The sequence below is a fragment of the Hyla sarda genome, chromosome 5, assembly GCF_029499605.1.
Source record: "Hyla sarda isolate aHylSar1 chromosome 5, aHylSar1.hap1, whole genome shotgun sequence".
NCBI classification, from domain to species: Eukaryota; Metazoa; Chordata; class Amphibia; order Anura; family Hylidae; genus Hyla; species Hyla sarda.
Window position 1 is genome coordinate 4,718,134 of NC_079193.1, and position 22,069 is coordinate 4,740,202.

General features: G+C 43.6%; 1 protein-coding gene across 1 annotated transcript in view; it reads left to right on the forward strand.

Moving 5' to 3' along the window:
* LOC130272815 (cathelicidin-6-like) overlaps positions 1-15,477 on the forward strand; it is an 86,235-nt gene extending 70,758 nt beyond the window's left edge. The window contains exon 5 of the transcript XR_008843755.1: positions 15,462-15,477. The gene's annotated coding sequence lies outside the window, so the exon portion shown is untranslated. The remainder of the gene's footprint in view (positions 1-15,461) is intronic.
* Positions 15,478-22,069: the final 6,592 nt, after the last annotated feature.

Here is a 22,069-nt window from a genome sequence, read left to right on the forward strand (position 1 = left end):
AGGATAAAGAGTCAGGACTCCCACCGATCACTAGAAAGCTCCAGGAGAAGAGAATGGCAGGAGATGGACTCTATAGAAAGTCTATAAAGTCATCAGGTGGGGCAGAGGTGTGGGGGAGCGGAGTGGGACAACAGTGTGGGTCGGTGGAGTAGGGCAGAGGAGTGGGGCAGCAGTGTGGGTTGGTGGAGCAGGGCAGATGAGTGGGGCAAAGGTGTTGGTCGGTGGAGTAGGGCAGCGGATAGGGGCAGTGGTATAGGTCAGTGGAGTAGGGCAGAGGAGTGGGGCAGCAGTGTGAGTTGGTGGAGTAGGGCAGTGGAGTGGGGCAAAGGTGTTGGTCGGTGGAGTAGGGCAGCGGATTGGGGCAATGGTATGTGTTAGCGGAGTAGGGCAGAGGAGTGGGGCAGCAGTGAGGGTTGGTGGAGTAGGGCAGTGGAGTGGGGCAGCAGTGTGAGTTGGTGGAGTAGGGCAGCGGAGTGGGGCAATGGTATGGGTTGGTGGAGTAGGGCAGAGGAGTGGGGCAGCAGTGTGGGTTGGTGGAGTAGGGCAGGGGAGTGGGGCAGCAGTGTGGGTCGGTGGGGTAGGGCAGCGGAGTGGGGCAGCAGTGTTGGTCGGTGGGGTAGGGCAGCAGATTGGGGCAAGGGTATGGGTTGGCAGAGTAGGGCAGAGGAGTGGGGCAGCAGTGTGGGTTGGCGGAGTAGGGCAGTGGAGTGGGGCAGCAGTGTGGATTGGTGGGGTAGGCCAGTGGAGTGGGGCAGCAGTGTGGGTCGGTGGGTAGGGCAGAGGAGTGGGGCAGCAGTGTGGGTTGGCGGAGTAGGGCAGAAGAGTGGGGCAGCAGTGTGGGTCGGTGGGGTAGGGAAGCGGAGTGGGGCAGCAGTGTTGGTCGGTGGGGTAGGGCAGCAGATTGGGGCAAGGGTATGGGTTGGCGGAGTAGGGCAGAGTAGTGGGGCAGCAGTGTGGGTCGGCGGAGTAGGGCAGCAGTGTGGGTCGGTGGGGTAGGGCAGAGGAGTGGGGCAGCAGTGTGGATCGGTGGAGTAGGGCAGAGGAGTGGGGCAGCAGTGTGTTTTGGCAGAGTAGGGCAGAGGAGTGGGGCAGCAGTGTGTTTTTGTGGAGTAGGGCAGAGGAGTAGGGCAGCAGTGTGTTTTGGCAGAGTAGGGCAGAGGAGTGGGGCAGCAGTGTGGGTTGGCGGAGTAGGACAGTGGAGTGGGGCAGCAGTGTGGATCGGTGGGGTAGGGCAGCAGAGTGGGGCAGCAGTGTGGGTCGGTGGGTAGGGCAGAGGAGTGGGGCAGCAGTGTGGGTTGGCGGAGTAGGGCAGAGGAGTGGGGCAGCAGTGTAGGTCGGCGGAGTAGAGCAGAGGAGTGGGGCAGCAGTGTGGGTCGGTGGGGTAGGGCAGAGGAGTGGGGCAGCAGTGTGGATCGGCGGAGTAAGGCAGAGGAGTGGGGCAGCAGTGTGTTTTGGCGGAGTAGGGCAGAGGAGTGGGGCAGCAGTGTGGGTCGGTGGGGTAGGGCAGAGGAGTGGGGCAGCAGTGTGGATCGGCGGAGTAGGGCAGAGGAGTGGGGCAGCAGTGTGGGTCGGTGAAGTAGGGCAGCGGAGTGGGGCAGCAGTGTGGGTTGGCGGAGTAGGGCAGAGGAGTGGGGCAGCAGTGTGGGTCAGTGGGGTAGGGCAGCAGAGTGAAGTGCTCACCTGTGCTCTTCTCCTGGATCATTCTAGTGATCGTGGGGGGCTGAACACTCTGGCCCACCCTGACCAAGCTAAACTTGTTTGTGGCAGTAACCTTTGACCTGCTTTCAATAAATCTTAATGTTTTTGGTTTGGATGTTGTTATTTTAAAAAGGAAAAATTTCATATTATTTCAAAATACTTTTATTTTGAAAAACAAAATTAAGAATTACCTAGAACTGTCAGGCACAGCCATGGGCATCCGCTTCGCACCCAGTTAGTCCAGTTTATTTATGGTGGCACCGGGGAAGAATTTACCATAATTTCCCGGCCTTGTGCTCTGACGTCTCTAAATAAATGATTATATTCTTATCTGGGGGGAACCAGGACAATTAGAGGAAATTCTAAATCACGTTAAATTTACACAAAAAATTACAGTTTACACCATCTATCAGCACAGATATTATAGAATTTTTTGATTTTTAAAATGGCAGAGATACGTCACATGACAGAACTTGCCATTAACCCCCTGCTAAAAACAGGTTTATAAAATACACCAGTAAAATACTACTGCCTAAAGGGGACAGCTACTATTACCACCTAAATGGGGCTGCTGCTACTACTACTACCCCCTATAGGGGGTGCTGATACTACTTCCTAAATGGGGCTGCTGCTACTACTACTACTACCCCCTATAGGGGGTGCTGATACTACTGCCTAAATGGGGCTGCTGCTACTACTACCACGACCTATAGGGGGTGCTGATACTACTGCCTAAAGGGGACTGCTACTACTACATAAAGGAGGCCTTTACTAGTACTACCTAAAGGGGGATGCTGATACTACTATCTAAAGGGGGCTGCTCATACTACTACTACGTAAAGGAGGCTGTTACTAATACTACCTAAAGGAGGCTGCTGCTTCTACTTCTACCAAATAGGAGGGAGGGTCTGCTACTACTACTACTCCCTAAAGGGGGCTGCTACTACTACTGCCTAAAGGGGGCTGCTACTACTACAGCCTAAAGGAGGCTGCAGCTACTACTGCCTAAAGGGGGCTGTTACTATCGCAGCCTAAAGGGGGCTGCAGCTACTACTGCCTAAAGGGGGCTGCTACTAACACAGCCTAAAGGGGGCTGCTACTAACACAGCCTATAGGGGGCTGCAGCTACTACTGCCTAAAGGGGGCTGTTACTATCGCAGCCTAAAGGGGGCTGCAGCTACTACTGCCTAAAGGGGGCTGCTACTAACACAGCCTAAAGGGGGCTGCTACTACTACAGCCTATAGGGGGCTGCAGCTACTACTGCCTAAAGGAGTATACGACCAGAGAACACGTCACTGATGTAATTGAACATAATCATTTATATGGTCTGCAGAGCCTGTGTACAGCTGATATAAAAATTACTTCTGCCTAAAAGGGGTCTGCTACTACTACCTTAAAGGAGCTTCTACTACAACCAGATAACACTTCACCTGATGTATGTAATCACTTATATTGTCTGAAGAGCCTGTGTACAGCAGATATCTACCACTAAATGGTCACTGTATGGGGGTAATATATCCTCCTTGTATATAAGTATAATGGGTCATATCGGTCTCAGTATACAGTATTCGGTCAGTAACAGTATGATGGTAATATGTATGGAGATAATATTCCTCCTTGTATGCTGGTATTATTGGTAATATTGGTCCCAGTATACATGATTTGGTCAGTAATGGTATGATGGTAATATGTATGGTGATAATATTCCTCCTTGTATACTGGTATTATTGGTAATATTGGTCTCAGTATACAGGATTTGGTCAGTAACAGTATGATGGTAATATGTATGGTGATAATATTCCTCCTTGTATGCTGGTATTATTGGTAATATTGGTCCCAGTATACATGATTTGGTCAATAATGGTATGATGGTAATATGTATGGTGATAATATTCCTCCTTGTATACTGGTATTATCGTAAATATCAGTCTCAGTATACAGGATTTGGTCAGTTACAGTGTTGGTAAGATTTCCTTTCCTCCTTACACTATTGTAACTTGGTAAATTTATGATTTATTTAGACGTATACAGTAGTATAATGCATGGAAAATTGATATATATATATATATATATATATATATATATATATGTATAGTGTATTTTAAAGTGATATTCCTGCGTGTTGCTGCTGGTGGCTGACGCAGTTCCATTCCCCTCTATATAATACTATGTTTCCTTTTGGGAGCTACACCATACTTTTACTAGCATAGGATGGCTGATAACAGAGAGCAATAGGTTACATTCGCTCTCTGAATCCTTCAAAAAACAACGTCCTGTTTTTTTTTTTTTGAAAGTTGGAAGAAATTCTTAAATTATATATAAAAAAAAAATCACTACGTTTTTGGATTTCTGGAGAAACCCCTTTTAACAAGAAGCGATGTTTTTTTTTTTTTCTTACTGAAAATAAATGTTACTGCCAGAAATAAATACCACGTCTCTAATCAGTTCCAGCTCTCGACGTCACTGCGCTTCCCTATCTGCGGGCGGGTGAGGGTAAGAATTGCGCCAAAATTAAGACTCAGAAAGAGAATAAAAGAAGCCAGGAGCGGAATGTTCCTTAAGGAGAGGCCAAGATGCTGGTGTGGAGGCTGTCTCTGCTCCTGGCGGCTGTCACATTACACGACTGTCTCTCTGACACCTCACAGAGCGATCCCGAGGGATGGATCATCGAAAGCAACGATGAAGACCAGGTAAATGACACATATTGCGGCATAATGTTGCAAAACTACAACTCCCAGCATGCCAGGACAGCCAACGGCTGTCCGGGCATGCTGGGAGTTGTAGTTTTGCAACATCTTAGGATGCGGTTTAGCAATATTCAGAGACCGCTGAACTATAGGCAATGCACACAGAATACATTGCAATATAAAATGTATCATTCACTGTTTAATGTTACATTGATCTGATTTAAAGGGGTACACCGGTGGCAAACTATTTATTTATTTATGTTTTAAATCAACTGGTACCAGAAAGTTATACAGATTTGTAAATTACTTCAATTTAAAAATCTTAACCCTTCCAGGACTTATCAGCTGCTTTATGCTCCACAGGAAGTTATGTAGTTCTTTCCAGTCTGACCACAGTGCTCTCTGCTGACACCTCTGTCCATATCAAGAACTGTCCAGAGAAGGAGATGTTTCCTATGGGGATATTTGCTCCTGCTCTGGACAGTTCCTGACCTGGACAGAGGTGTCACCAGAGAGCACTGTGGTCAGACTGGAAAGAATTACACAACTTCCTGCGGAGCATACAGCAGCTGATAAGTACTGGAAGGGTTAGGATTTTTATATAGAAGTAATTTACAAATTTGTAGAACTTTTTGGCACCAGTTGATTTAAAAAAAAAAAAATGTTTTCCACCGGAGTACCCCTTTAACGACACATGACGTACCGGTACGTCATGTGTCCGCTCCCGATCTATAACGCGGGGCCACGGCGTGGCCCCACATCATAGCGGGTCGGGCCCCGCCTCTAACAACGGCCGGGACCCGTGGCTAATAGCGTGCGGCATTGATCGCGGTGCCACGCGCTATTGACCCTTTAGAAGCGGCGTTAAAAGTTGAACGCTGCGTCTAAAGTGAAAGTGAAAGCATGCCGGTTAGCTCAGGGAGCTGTTCGGAATAGCCGTGGCGAAATCGCGGCATCCCAAACAGCTTACAGGACAGCAGGAGGGTCCCTACCTGCCTCCTCGCTGTCCGATCGCCGAATTACTGCTCAGTGCCTGAGATCCAGGCATGAGTAGTCAAGCGGCAGAATCATCGATCACTGGTTTCCTATGAGAAACCACTGATCAATGTAAAAGATCAGTGTGTGCAGTGTTATAGGTCCCTATGGGATAATAATGATCAGTGTAATAGATCAGTGTGTGCAGTGTTATAGGTCCCTATGGGATAACAATGATCAATGTAATAGATCAGTGTGTGCAGTGTTATAGGTCCCTATGGAATAACAATGATCAGTATAAGAGATCAGTGTGCACAGTGTTATAGGTCCCTATGGGATAATAATGATCAGTGTAATAGATCAGTGTGTGCAGTGTTATAGGTCACTATGGGATAACAATGATCAGTATAAGAGATCAGTGTGTGCAGTGTTATAGGTCCCTATGGGATAACAATGATCAGTATAAGAGATCAGTGTGTGCATTGTTATAGTCTCCTATGGGATAACAATGATCAATGTAATAGATCAGTGTGTGCAGTGTTATAGGTCCCTATGGAATAACAATGATCAGTATAAGAGATCAGTGTGCGCAGTGTTATAGGTCCCTATGGGATAACAATGATCAGTATAAGAGATCAGTGTGTGCAGTGTTATAGTCTCCTATGGGATAACAATGATCAGTATAAGAGATCAGTGTGTGCAGTGTTATAGGTCCCTATGGGATAAAAATGATCAGTATAAGAGATCAGTGTGTGCAGTGTTATAGTCTCCTATGGAATAACAATGATCAGTATAAGAGATCAGTGTGCGCAGTGTTATAGGTCCCTATGGGATAACAATGATCAGTATAAGAGATCAGTGTGTGCAGTGTTATAGTCTCCTATGGGATAACAACGATCAGTATAAGAGATCAGTGTGTGCAGTGTTATAGTCTCCTATGGGAGCTATAACACTGCAAAAAATAAAGTGAAAAAAAAGTGAATTAACTTTTTAACCCCTTCCCTATTAAAAGTTTGAATCACCCCCCTTTTCCCATAAAAATAAAAAAAAAACACAGTGTAAATAAAAATAAACATATGTGGTATCACCACGTGCGAAAATGTCTGAATTATAAAAATATATTGTTAATTAAACCTCACGATCAATGGCGTACGCGCAAAAAAATTCCAAAGTCCAAAATAGTGCATTTTTTGTCACTTTTTATATCATAAGTCCTATCAATGCAAAAATGGTACCGCTAAAAACTTCAGATCACGGCGCAAAAAATGAGCCCTCATACCGCCCCATACACGGAAAAATAAAAAAGTTATAGGGGTCAGAAGATGACAATTTTAAACGTATTAATTTTCCTGCATGTAGTTATGATTTTTTCCAGAAGTCCGACAAAATCAAACCTATATAAGTAGGGGATCATTTTAATCGTATGGACCTACAGAATAAAGATAAGGTGTCATTATTACCGAAAAATGCACTGCGTAGAAACGGAAGCCCCCAAAAGTTACAAAACAGCGTTTTTTTTTTAAATTTTGTCTCACAAGGATTTTTTTTTTCCGTTTCTCCGTAGATTTTTGGGCAAAATGACTGACATCATTACAAAGTAGAATTGGTGGCGCAAAAAATAAGCAATCATATGGATTTTTAGGTGCAAAATTGAAAGAGTAATGATTTTTTAAAGGCAAGGAGCAAAAAACGAAAATGCAAAAACGGAAAAACCCTCGGTCCTTAAGGGGTTAAGTCTGGTTACATTAAAGTCATCATATTTTACTATTCCCAGGAGGAAGACAGACCACCGATCGATATGAAAGAGGCCCCCGACCTCAACCCTGAGAGTCCTGATGGGGTGAGTACTGGTTGCAGTGCACTAGATGACGGTTATAGTAATAGTATTGTGCATTTAACATTTTGAAAATATAATATAATACGTTTTTGGCTTACTTGCACCAAATTTATCAATAAATTGCATGAAAATCTCCTCAGAACATTGAGCAGTCACTTTTCCAAGACAAAGCAAATCATGGTATAAATTTATTATTTTTACTAGCTGAGTACCCGGCGCTGCCTGGTTTTTCCTACCTAATCCTTGTGGGGGAGGAAAAGCAACAAGGGAGGAAGCTTTTGTCCTCATATCCCGTCCTCATATCCCGACCTCATATCCTGTCCTCATATCCCGACCTCATAGCCTGACCCCATATTCCGTCCCCACATCCTGTCCTGATATCCCGTCCTAGTATCCCGTCCTCATATCCTGTCCTCATATCCCGACCTCATAGCCTGACCCCATATTCCGTCCCCACATCCTGTCCTGATATCCCGTCCTAGTATCCCGTCCTCATATCCTGACCTCATATCCCGTCCTCATATCTCATCCTCATATCCTGTCCCCATATCTAATCCTCATTTCTAATCCTCATATCCCATCCTCATATCCTGTCCCTATATCCTGTCCGATATTCCATCCTCATATCTCATCCCTATATTCGAACCTCATATCCTGTCCCCATATCTAATCCTCATTTCTGCATTGTGGTAAAGATATTGTAAGCTGAAAATAAAAGGGGTGTGTCTTAAAGGGTGAGCATGTTTTTGTAGGTGGGACATGGCATGCAGGGAGGGTGTGGCTTACCTGCCAGACTGACACCAGTAGATGCAGAGCGGAGCTTGTGGAGTAAGGCACCAAAAGTCCTATATACTTGCATGGGATTTGAATTAAAAAAAAACATCCTTCACATATGGGGGTAGGTTAGGGGTTAATTTAACTATTATATATTTTAAGTGGACATATAAGTAACATGTGACCAAGTATTATCGAAATATCTCCAGCCGTTTGGAAATTATGCAGTAATATATATTTCCCATAGACTTATATGGGACTTTAAACAAAAACCCCGACCCTCACAAATGGGGGTAGTTAAGGGTTAAATTAACTATCCTATATTTTAAGTGGACATATAAGTAACATGTGACCAAGTAGTATGGAAATATCTCCAGCCATTTGGAAGTTATGCAGTAACATATATTTCCCATAGACTTGTATGGGACTTTAAATAAAAACCCCAACTCTAGCAAATGGGGGTGGGTAAGGGTTAAATCACCTATCCTATGTCTGTTGTTGACATATAAGTAACATGTGACCAAGTTTCATGTTAATATCTTTAGCCGTATGGACGTGATGCTGGAGCACGCACACATTATGGGGGAGATTTATCAAACCTGTGCAGTGGAAAATCTGCCCAGTTGCCCAGATCACTTCTTTCATTTTGCAGAGGCCTTGTTAGAAATGAAATAAGTGATCTGATTGGTTTCTATGGGCAACTGGGATCTCCCCCATTGAGTTTTATATTTATAGATAACTACTATAATACTGCTCCTATATACAAGAATATAACTACTATAATACTGCTCCTATATACAAGAATATAACTCCTATAATACTGCTCCTATATACAAGAATATAACTACTATAATACTGCCTCCTATATACAAGAATATAACTACTATAATACTGCTCCTATATACAAGAATATACCTACTATAATACTGCTCCTATATACAAGAATATAACTACTATAATACTATCTCCTATATACAAGAATATATCTACTATAATACTGCTCCTATATACAAGAATATAACTACTATAATACTGCTCCTATGTACAAGAATATAACTGCTATAATACTGCTCCTATATACAAGAATATAACGACTATAATACTGCCTCCTATATACAGGAATATAACTACTATAATACTGCTCCTATATACAAGAATATAACTACTATAATACTGCTCATATATACAAGAATATATAACTACTATAATACTGCTCCTATATACAAGAATATAACTACTATAATACTGCTCCTATATACAAGAATATATCTACTATAATACTGCTCCTATATACAAGAATATAACTACTATAATACTGTCTCCTATATACAAGAATATAACTACTATAATACTGCTCTTATATACAATAATATAACTACTATAATACTGCTCCTATATACAGGAATATAACTACTATAATACTGCTCCTATATACAAGAATATAACTACTATAATACTGCTCCTATATACTAGAATATAACTACTATAATACTGCTCCTACATACAAGAATGCAACTACTATAATACTGCTCCTATATACAAGAATATGTCTACTATAATACTGCTCCTATATACAAGAATATAACTACTATAATACTACCTCCTATATACAAGAATGTAACTACTATATTACTGCCTCCTATATACAAGAATATAACTACTATAATACTACCTCCTATATACAAGAATGTAACTACTATATTACTGCCTCCTATATACAAGAATATAACTACTATAATACTGCTCCTATATACAAGAATATAACTACTATAATACTGCTCCTATATACAAGAATATAACTACTATAATACTGCTCCTATATACAAGAATATAACTACTATAATACTGCCCCTATATACAAGAATATAACTACTATAATACTGCTCCTATATACAAGAATATAACTACTATAATACTGCCTCTAATATACAACAATGTTCTCTAATAATGTCTACTGTGTACAAGAATGTAACTGCTATATTATGGCATTTTTGGGGCAGTGTGGGTGTCGAAAAGGATTCGGCTGATTCTGAAAAGATTTTTACCCATCAGATTTTGAAGAGAAAAGAAGACGAGTCTGGAGCAAATCTTTATGGCATTTTGGAGAAAAGAAACAAGACATCAAAAGAGGAGGATTGCAAAAACATGTCTTCTGTACGTTTCTCAATAAAACTGCACTGTAATCAATTATATTGTCTAAAGAGTGTGTATCTACCACTAAAGTATGTGGTCTCTGTATGCGGGAGCATTGGTCTGTATAGTGGTTCTTATTCATATGTCTTCTTGAGGTAACTGTATTATGTATGCTTTTAGAGATGAGCAAATTTTTGGAAAATTCTATTTGCCCAATTTGCCTAATTTTCCGAAAAAAAATTGGTTTGGTCTGAATTTATTTGTGGCGTATGGCTATTAAAAACGGCTATTTCAGGTCTACAGAGAGCCTTAATATGGGTGTAGAACACTTTGCCTTGTCGTAATGCGCATAGGGAGTGTGCTGGGCTAGTGAAATAATACTGTTATTCAGTAGGACATGCAGATTACAGGCATTGCTATTAGAATCACTGCCGCAGAGAGTCTGGGTGTGGCAGCAGGTCGGGAGTCCATATATCGTCACAATTGAAGAGATTAAAGAGATTTTTTACTTTAATTTTTATTATTTTTTTAAATCCTTATTTGAGGAACCATTCTGTTGAGCACTGAGCTGGTGGTCCACTGCAAGGTGAGCTACCACCTGTTCCAGCCCCTGCCTCTCAGCGCCCCCCGACTGTCTTACTCTGTGTGGAACTGCGAATGTTTCATTTAATCAGTTATGGTTCATTGTTATGGCTCCAACCTGTTTCAATGGATTCTTGTGGTAATTCCACAGGTAATATATGACGACGACCATGGGGCCTAAGTCTTGAAATTATATAGATTTTTTTTTATTTAAATTTAATATTTTGAATAGATTCACAAGTTTAATGTACAAGCAGCATGAGGAGATCACATGGCGGCACAATGATAGAGCCTGATAACTGGAATGAGCAAACTTTAAATTATTTTTTGAGAACCCATTGGAGGGCAAGTCTGGTGCCAGCAGCCGTGGTAATTCCAGCTCAAATAGTGTATAATTGCTGCAGTGTAAACTATGGCAAAGCTCCTAGTTGTATCTTAAAATCGAGTTGGCGGTCCTCCGCAAGGCCAGCTACCGCCTGTCCCCGCCCCTGCCTCTCAGTGCAGTCAAATGCTCTGAGTGTCCACTTGAAAATGGAGGGACTGCAGTACCAACAACTTGGAAAGGAGCACATTTTTGCTCTGTTGGATAAGTGGGCGCATACTGCTAGAAGTTGCTGCAGTGAAAAAGCTCGTACTTGTATCTTAAAATCTAGCTGGCGGTACTCCACGAGGCGAGCTACCACCTTTTCCAGCCCCTGCCTCTCAGCGCTGCTCCAACTGTGAAACTGCGAATGTTTTGTTTAATCAGTTATGGTTCATTGTTATCGCTCCAACCTGTTTCATTGGATAATTGTGGTAATTCCACAGGTAATATATAGCGACAACCATAGGGGGCCTCAGTCTTGAAAAGATTACATAATTATTTTTTTTATTTAAATTGAAGATTTTGATTAGATTCCCAAGTTTAATGTCCCGGGTGCCCGAAGCGTGTACTTTTAACTAATACTGTATGACCATAAAACCCAATATAACAAGGAGTCACATGGCGGTACAATGACAGAGACTAGAGGTGGCAGTAGCCCGACGAAACCATTGGGACTCACAATTGAAAAGATTAAAGATATTTTTTTAAATTTAAATTGAAGATTTCAAATAGATTAGCATAAAAAGTTTTATTTAATGTGCCAGCAGAATGAGGAGACCACTTGGACAAGGTGTGTCTGGGTCCTCTATCTTGTCTTCCTCATCACCCTGTAGCTCCACAGCCTGCTCCTCCTCTCCTGTCAGATGACTATAAAAACCACCCATTTCGCAAAACTTTGCCTATGCTCCACTGTCCCCCTCCGCCTCTTCCTCTTCTTCCAGTTCTGCCCCCACAGGGATCATGTGGCCGTGAGATGTAGGCGCCACATCTCCATTGCCGTGACCAGCCATCGTTTCCAATATGTGTTGTAGGATATGAAGCAGTGGAATTATGTTGTTCATTCCGTAATCCTAGTGACTGACTAATAATGTGGCTTCCTCAAAGGGCCTGAGCAAACGGCAGGTGTCACGTATGAGCTGCCACTCGTTCACATTGAAGTTACACAGGGGAGTACTCCTATCTGCTTGGATCATCAAGAAATCGGTGATGGCTTTTCTATGTTCGTATAGTCTGTCCAACATATGGAGGGTGGAATTCCAACGAGTTGCAACATCACAAATAAGACTATGTTGTGGGATACCGTTCTGACGCTGCAGCTCAAGGAAAGTGTGCTTGGCGGTGTACGAATGGCTGAAGTGCTTGCACAGTTTCCTTCCCATTGTTAGGATGTCTTGCAGATGGGGGAACCGCTTGACAACCAGATTGGACATGTGTGCCATGCAGGGCGCATGGCTCAGCCTTCCCAGTCGTAGCGCGGACACAATGTCTTCCCGTTGTCTGTCACCATGGTTCCCATTTCCAGATTTCGTGGAGTAAGCCATACTCGGATTTCTTTACGAATGACTTTTAGCAGTTCCTCCCCTGTGTGACTCCGTTCGCCAAGACAAACCATGTTAAGAACAGCGTGACACCAACGTGCCCTACACACGTGGTATGCTGGAGGACCACAGAGACTTGTCCGGGCAGTGGAGGCTGAGGACACGGTAGAGGATGAGGAGGTGGAGTCGCACACTGTACCAGGACCAAAGGCCTGAGAGCGTGGAGGAGGAAGCGGTGTGACCTGTCCAAGTTGCTGTTGTGGCTGTGCAGAAAACACATTCACCCAGTGGGCCGTAAAAGACAAGTATTGTCCCTGACCGTAGTTACAGTTCCACACATCGGCGCTGCCGTGCACTTTGGTATACACCGACAGGCTCAAGGACTGGCCCACCTTCTCTTCCACAAAATTGTGCAGGGCTGGTACTGGGACTCTCCCCCTTGGCTCGGCACAAGCCATCAATTTTCTGAAAGGTGCAGAGTGCACCACTTGAAAAGGGAGGGACTGCAACACCAGCAGCTTGGACAGGAGCACATTCAACTTCTGCGCCGTTGGATTAGTGGGTGCATACTGCTTGAAGTTGCAGCAGTGAAAAAGCTCGTACTTGTATCTTAAAATTGAGCTGGTGGTCCGCCGCAAGGCCAGCTACGGCCTGTCTCAGCCCCTGCCTCTAACCCCCCCCCAGACCTCTCGCTGTGACTCCTGCTGCCACATGCCCCTTGTCTGCTGCGACCTGGCCATGAGAAGGTTTCCTCGGGGTCCTCGGGGTTTCCTCGGGGTCCAGTGTTGAGCTGAGGGTGACAGAGCCATCTTCTTGGAATTGTATGTTAGCCCAGACTTTCTGCAAGAAATCAGTAACCAGTAGGTTGAAAGGACAGGTGCGGCTGAGTAGAGTACTAGAGGGTAGGTGAAGCTGCAGCGATGTAACCGGGAGAGGGTGCGTAATAGAGTTGTGCAGAACAGACCCCTCAATACTAATAGCAGGTGACAATGGCTTTTAGTGCTCAGCCTAACTGGCCCCTATTAGCTTTAGAGTTGTTGTACACCACTGCAGCAGTACAGAGTCACTGTGTAGTAGAGCACAGTGCAGTATTATTATGCATTTTCTGTGCAACACACACACTGCTCTATCTCTCTCTCTCTCTGCAATAAAACACTCTCTCTGACATAAAACGCTGCAATGGTTGAATGCAAGATGGCTGCCAATTATATAGGGCTGTGACATCACAGGGCTGGCTGGCTGCTGATAGGCTGCATTCTTCATGTCATTCAGGGTCATCCCGCCTACCCACCTTCCCATAGTTCCTTGCCCCATATCCTCAAATTTGGATCCGCCATTTTAGATGTCTTGGAGCCTGGATCGCACTAAATCGAGTTTAATGAAGCGATTAATTTCATCGAATCGCGGCGATATTCGTATTTGTTACGAATCAAATTTTTCCTGAAATTCTTAACAAATTCAGATTCGTCAGATTCGATTCGCTCATCCCTATATGCTTTGTATATATAATGATAATATCCCTTCCTGTATACTGGTATTATTGGTAATATTGGTCTCAGTATACAGGATTTGGTCAGTAACAGTATGATGGAAATATGTATGGTGATAATATTCCTCCTTGCATACTGGTATTATTGTTAACATTGGTCTCAGTATACAGGATTTGGTCAGTAACAGTATGATGGTAATATGTATGGTGATAATATTCCTCCTTGTATACTGGTATTTTTGATAATATCAGTCTCAGTATACAGGATTGGGTCAGTAACAGTATGATGGTAATATGTATGGTGATAATATTCCTCCCTGTATACTGTATTATTGGTAATATCAGTCTCAGTATACAGGATTGGGTCAGTAACAGTATGATGGTAATATATATAGTGATAATATTCCTCCTTGTATACTGGTATTGATGGTAATATTGGTCTCAGTATACAGGATTGGTTCAGTAACAGTATGATGTTAATATGTATGGTGATAATATTTCTCCTTGTATACTGATATTATTGGTAATATTATTCTCAGTATACAGTATTACATAGCAGTATGCTGGTAATATGTATGGTGATAATATTCCTGGTATTATTGGTAATACTGTTACTGACCAAGTCCTACTGTTACTGACCAAATCCTGTATTCTCAGTATACAGGATTTGGTCAGTAACAGTATGGTGGTTACTTAGGGGTTAGTAAACAGTAACATGGTCTGCGATCAAGTGAAAAGTCCAACTTGACTTTATCATCATAGAAATGATTGAGGTATCATACGTATAAGCAACACTGTGAAAAGAAATACAAAATATGATGGCGACAACTATGTGTGATTTTTACACCTACCTCTAAATAAACGGTGTAACATAGTAATTCTGCTGAACTTTCCTGGACTTCACCATCTCACCCAGCCTTGTTAGGATGTATGCTTCCTCTCCTTACAGCCACATATCCACTATAAGATATATACAGTATGCAGAGTATATGTGTATTCACCTTAGAAATGTTTTCTGGGGATTTGGTTCAAATTTTCCAAAACATCTTTGTTTCTTTCAGAAATTCAATTCCATTGGGATAAGATAAAACGAGAAACATCATCCTCCTGAACCATCTAGATTTCTTAGACCACCCAGACTGCCTAGAGCAGCTAGACCACCTAGACGACCTATACGGCTTAGACCACATGGACCACCTAGACGACCTCTACGGCCTAGACTACCTAGACTTAGACCACATGGACCACCTAGACGACCTTTACAGCCTAGACCATTTGGCTACCTAGACGACCTATACGGCCTAGACCACATGACCACATAGACCCCCTTATAAACACCAGCTTGGCAGGCTGTGGTGGTCTGAAGCTGCTTTGTCCTGGTGTAGCAGAGTCACAGATGTAGCAGAGCTCACAGCATCTCACTTGGTTACAGTCCTAGAAATCAGGATAAAATAATGAACCAAAAACCTGCAAATAAAAATAAATGTCCTTGTTACATATCACACCGTGTATAGAATCATCTCTTAGAGGAATGATGGATGATGATGGATAATGAGGGATAATGATGGATGATGATGGATGTTGATGGATGGTGATGAGGAATAATGATGGATAATGATGGAAGATGATGGATGTTGCTGGATAATGATGGATAATGATGGATAATAATGGATAATAATGGATAATGATGGATGATGATGGATGTTGATGGATGATGATGGATAATGATGGATAATAATGGATAATAATGATGGATGATGACGAATAATGATGGATAATGATGTGTAATGATGGATGATGATGGATGGTGATGAATGATGATGGATGATGATGGATGATAATGGATAATAATGGTTGATAATGAATAATGATGGATGATAATGGATGATGATGGATGCTGATAGATAATAATGATGGATGATGATGGATAATGATGGATAATGATGGATAATGATGGATGATGATGAATAATGATGGATAATGATGGGTAATGAGAGATGATGATGGATGGTGATGAATGATGGTGGATGATGATGGATGATAATGGATAATAATGGTTGATGATGAATAATGATGGATGATGATGAATAATAATGGCTGATAATGATGGATGATGATGGATAATGATGGATGATGGTGGATGATGATGAATAATTATGGATAATGATGCATGATGATGGATAATGATGGATGGTGAAGGATGATGATGGACAATGATGGATGGTGATGGATGATGATGGATAATGATGGATAATAATGGATGATAATGATAGATGATTATGGATAATGATGGATGATGATGGATAATGATGCATGATGATGGATGATGATGAATAATCACATCCGGAACCCCCCTACAATATAATCACATCCAGAGTCCCCCTACAGTATAATCACATGCAGAACCCCCTACAGTATAATTACATCCAGAGCCCCCCTACAGTATAATCACATCCGGAGCCCTCCTACAATATAATCACATACGGAGCCCCCCTACAGTATAATCACATCCAGAACCCCCTACAGTATAATCACATCCAGAACCCCCCTACAATTTAATCAAATCCGGAGCCCCCTACAGTATAATCACATTCGGAGCCCCCCTACAGTATAATCACATCCAGAGACCCCCTACAGCGTAATCACATCCAGAGACCCCTACAGTATAATCACATCCAGAGACCCCCTACAGTATAATCACATCCAGAGCCCCCCTACAGTATAATCACATCCAGAGACCCCTACAGTTTAATCACATCCAGAGCTCCCCTCACAGTATGATGAAATCCACATCCCTCTAACAGAACAATGAAATCCACAGCCCTCTCACGGTATAATCACATCCAGAGCCCCTCTACAATATAATCACATCCAGAGCCCCTCTACAGTATAATCACATCCAGAGGCCCCCCTACAGTATAATCACATCAACATCCCCCTCACAATATAATCACATCCAGAGGTCCCCTCTCACAGTATAATCACATCCAGAGGTACCCCCTCAGAGTACAATCAAATCCACAGCCCTCTCATGGATTAATCACATTCAGAGTCCCCTTACAGTATATTCACATCCAGAGCCCCCCTCACAGTATAATCACATCCACAGCCCCATCACATTATAATCACAACCAGAGCCCCCCTCACTACATAATCATACATAATCCCATTCAGAGCCACCTCACAGTATAATCCCATCCAGAGCCCCCTTTCAATATAATACTACCCAGAGCCCCCTCACAATATAATCCCATCCGAAGCCCCCTCATATTATAATCCCATCCAGAGTCCCCTCACATTATAATCACATCCAGGGACCCACCTTGCACTATAATCCCATCCAGAGCCCCCTCACAGTATAATCTCATCCAGAGCCCCCTCACAGTTTATTTATATTTAGAGCCCCCCTGACAGTATAATCTTATCCACAGCCCCCTCACAGTTTATTTACATTCAGAGCCCCCCACAGTATAACCACATCCAGAGCCTCCTCACAGTATAATCACATCCAGAGCCTCCTCACAGTATAATCACATCCAGAGCCTCCTCACAGTATAATCACATACAGAGTCCTCCTCACAGTATAATCACATACAGAGTCCTCCTCACAATATAATCACATACAGAGTCCTCCTCACAGTATAATCACATACAGAGTCCTCCTCACAATATAATCACATCCAGAGCCCCCTTACAATATAATCACATCCACAATCCACTCACGGGATAATCCCATCCAGAGTCCTCTCACATTATAATCCCATCCAAGGACCCACCTTGCACTATAATCCCATCCAGAGGCCCCTGACAGTATAATCACATCCACAGGCCCCTCACAGTATAATCACATTCAGAGCCCCCTCACAGTTTATTTACATTCAGAGCCCCCCACAGTATAATCACATACAGAGCCTCCTCACAGTATAATCCAATTTAGAGCCCTCTCACAGTTTATTTAAATTCAGAGCCCCCGACAGTATAATCACATCCAGAGCCCCCTCATGGTATAATCAGATCCATAGCCCCTTAAGAATATAATCATATCCACAGCCCCCTCACAGTATAATCACATTCAGAGCCCCCTCACAGTTTATTTACATTCAGAGCCCCCCACAGTATAATCACATACAGAGCCTCCTAACAGTATAATCCAATTTAGAGCCCTCTCACAGTTTATTTACATTCAGAGCCCCCCACAGTATAATCACATACAGAGCCTCCTAACAGTATAATCCAATTTAGAGCCCTCTCACAGTTTATTTACATTTAGAGCCCCGTCACAGTATAATCACATCCAGATCCCCCCAGTATAATCACATCCAGATCCCCCCAGTATATTCACATCCATAGCCCCCCTCTCAGTATAATCACATCCAGCGCCCCCCTCACAGTATAATCACATCCAGATGCCCCTCACAGTATAATCACATCCATAGGCGCCCCCTCACAATACAATCACATCCAGAGCCCCCCTCACAGTATAGTCATATCCAGTGCCCCCTCACAGCATAATTACATCCAGTGCCCCATCACCGTATGATCACATCCAGAGCAACCCTCACAATATAATCACATCCAGAGCCCCCCTCACAGTATAGTCACATCCAGTGCCCCCCTCACAGTATACTCACGTCCAGAGCTCCTCCTCAAAGTATAATCATGTCCAGATCCCCCCTCACAGTATAATTACATCCAGCGCCCCCTCACCATATTATCACATCCAGATCCCCCCTCACAGTATAATTACATACAGAGTCCCTCCTCACAGTATAATCACATCCAGACTGTAAACCAGGAGCCATGATGATTTTGGGATACAATATTCTGCAGATGATTTGGGTCCAGATTCCACCTGTTTTAGATTATTTCATCATTTCTTGTGTTTCTTGATCAAGATCTACCTGACTATAACATCACTTGTGAAACATATATATACATATATATCCCAATATATAGACAAGCTGAGCAACTTAAAGGGGTATTCCGACTTTATACATCTTATCCCCTATCCAAAGTACATGGGATAAGATGTATGATCGCAGCAGGGGTTCCGCCACTGGGACCCCCGAGATCTTGGTGCAGCCCCCAACATTCAGTGCCGGGGGCTGCTTCTGAGACGAAGATGTACGTCACGCCACGCCTCCTCCATTCATGTCTATGGGAGGGGGTGTGACGTCTGTTGTGAAGTTGTGAGGGGGCTTGGCCGTGATGTCACGTCTTGGAGGCAGCACCCGCCACAAAATATAGGGGACCCCACTGCGATCATACATCTTATCATATGTCCTTTGGATAGGTGATAAGATGTATAAAGCCAGAATACCCCTTTAACCTCTTAACGATGCAGGACGTAAATGTACGTCCTGGTGAGGTGGTACTTAACGCACCATGACGTACATTTATGCCCTGTACTTCACCGCGAGCATCGGAGCGATGCTCGGGTCATGCGCAGCAGTTCCCGACTGCTGATAGCCCGCCGGTAATGGCCAACATCAGCAATCGCATCCCACAGATCACGGCATCTGCGGGAGCGCGGTCAGAAAAATGGATGATCGGATTGCCCACAGCGCTGCCGCGGCGATCCAATCATCTGTAGGTCCCCTCACCTGCCTCCATCCGTCTCCGCGGGTCTTCTGCTCTGGTCTGAGATCGAGCAGACCAGAGCAGAAGATGACTGATAACACTGATCAGTGCTATGTCCTATACATAGCACTGAACAGTATTAGCAATCAAATGATTGCTATAAATAGTCCCCTATGGGAGTTAAAAAAATGTGAAAAATCCCCTCCCCCCAAAAAAATGTAAATTGTCAATTTTTCCCCATTTTATCCCCAAAAAGTGTAAAAAAAAAGTTTAACAAACATATTTGGTATCACCATATTTTTTGGTTGCACCCTACATTTTATGGTAAAATGAATGATGTCATTACAAACCGGTCATGCAAAAAAAAAAAAAAAAAGCTGCATACTAGTCTGTGGATGAAAATTTAAAAGAGTTAGGATTTTTAGAAGGCGAGGAGGAAAAAACGAAAATGTTAAAATAAAATCCTTGAGTCCTTAAGGGGTTAAATCAACTGGTGCCAGAAAGTTAAACAGATTAGCACATGACGTCTATTTAAAAACCTTAATCCTTCCAGTACTCATCAGCTGCTGTATAATAATTCTTTTCTTTTTGAATTTATTTTCTATCTGTTCGTGGTGCTCTCTGCTGATACCTCTGGCCATGTTAAGAACTGTCCAGAGCAGGAGAGGCTCACTTTGGGGATTTGCTCCTCCTCTGGACAGTTCCTGACATGGACAGAGGTGTCATCAGAGAGCACTGTAGTCAGACAGAAAATAAATTCAAAAAGAAAAGAACTGCCTCTGTTTTATACAGCAGCTGATAAGTACTGGAAGGATAAGGATTTTTAAATAGAAGTAATGTATTAATTTGTTTAACTTTCTGGCTCCAGTTGATTAAAAAATAAATATATATATATATGTTTTCCACCTGAGTACTCGGCTCATCATAGAATCAAATACGAAACCTTCTCTTCCTCCCACGTTCCCCTCACAGAAGAAAATAAAAATAACTTCCTCCCCGATAACATCTACCAATACATGTTGGGAAACCTTTTGTCGATCAGATACCAAGATACAAACATTTCGACACGTTGTGTCACACTAAGGTATCGGTACAATCTCGGGTTACAAAAGGGCGAAACACTCATAAAAGATTAAGGTTTAAACAATTATCTTTAGAGAGTTATTTGACCTTCTCAAAACTGATCAATAAGAAATGGAACCAGATGGGATGCCATAAGATTCTATAGACAAGTGAAGATTTTTTATTTCTAAACCCTGGAATATATAATGTTTAAAGAGTACCTGTCATCACCTAGACTTTCCCTGATCCCCCTCCCCATCTGTCCCTTACTCTAACTATGCCTATCCCTGTGTTTTTTGAGGTTTAAAACGCTGTGGAAATACCTTTTTTTATCCCTCTTCATTAGCTCAGGAGCACTGTCTTTCTGAGGGGTGGAAGGAGGCGGGTCCCGGCAGGCATGATGTCACATGAAGCCTGGCCGGGACTCTGCTTCTGCCAGTCTTCCTGTATGCTGCTCTCCCTCTGCAGCAGTGTTTCCCAACCAGGGTACCTCCAGCGGTTGCAAAACTACAACTCCCAGCATGCCCAGACAGCCAACAGCTGTCCGGGCATGCTGGGAGTTGTAGTTTTGCAACAGCTGGAGGCACCCTGGTTGGGAAACACTGCTCTGCAATGTGCATACAGACTAAGTACAGGGGAGGGACGGCAGCCTCTGTCTCTCTCTCTCTCCTGTGTCTCTCTGCACTTAAAAGTAAATGCTGAGAACCAGGGGCGGTCGGAGCAATCACAGAGGCAGAAATTAAGATGAATGTCGGGGGGGGGGGGGCACAGAGCAGGGAGTGCAGTGAGATAATACAATGTAAAGATAACGTGTGGTGAGGGGCAGGGAGAACACAGAGCAGGGGGAGGGGGAGGTGACTGGCCTCTGTTATATGAGAGGCATGTGCAGGCTTGTAGCTGTTACGCCGAGCACTCCGGGTCCCCGCTCCTCCCCGGAGCGCTCGCTACACTCTCCCCGCTGCAGCGCTCCGGTCAGATCCACTGACCCGGGGCGCTGCGATTCCGCTTCCAGCCGGGATGCGATTCGCGATGCGGGTAGCGCCCGCTCGCGATGCGCACCCCGGCTCCCGTACCTGACTCGCTCTCCCTCGGTCCTGTCCCAGCGCGCGCGGCCCCGCTCCCTAGGGCGCGCGCGCGCCGGGTCTTTGCGATTTAAAGGGCCACTGCGCCGCTGATTGGCGCAGTGATTCCAATTAGTGTGTTCACCTGTGTACTTCCCTATATCACCTCACTTCCCCTGCACTCCCTTGCCGGATCTTGTTGCCATCGTGCCAGTGAAAGCGTTTCCTTGTGTGTTCCTAGCCTGTGTTCCAGACCTCCTGCCGTTGCCCCTGACTACGATCCTTGCT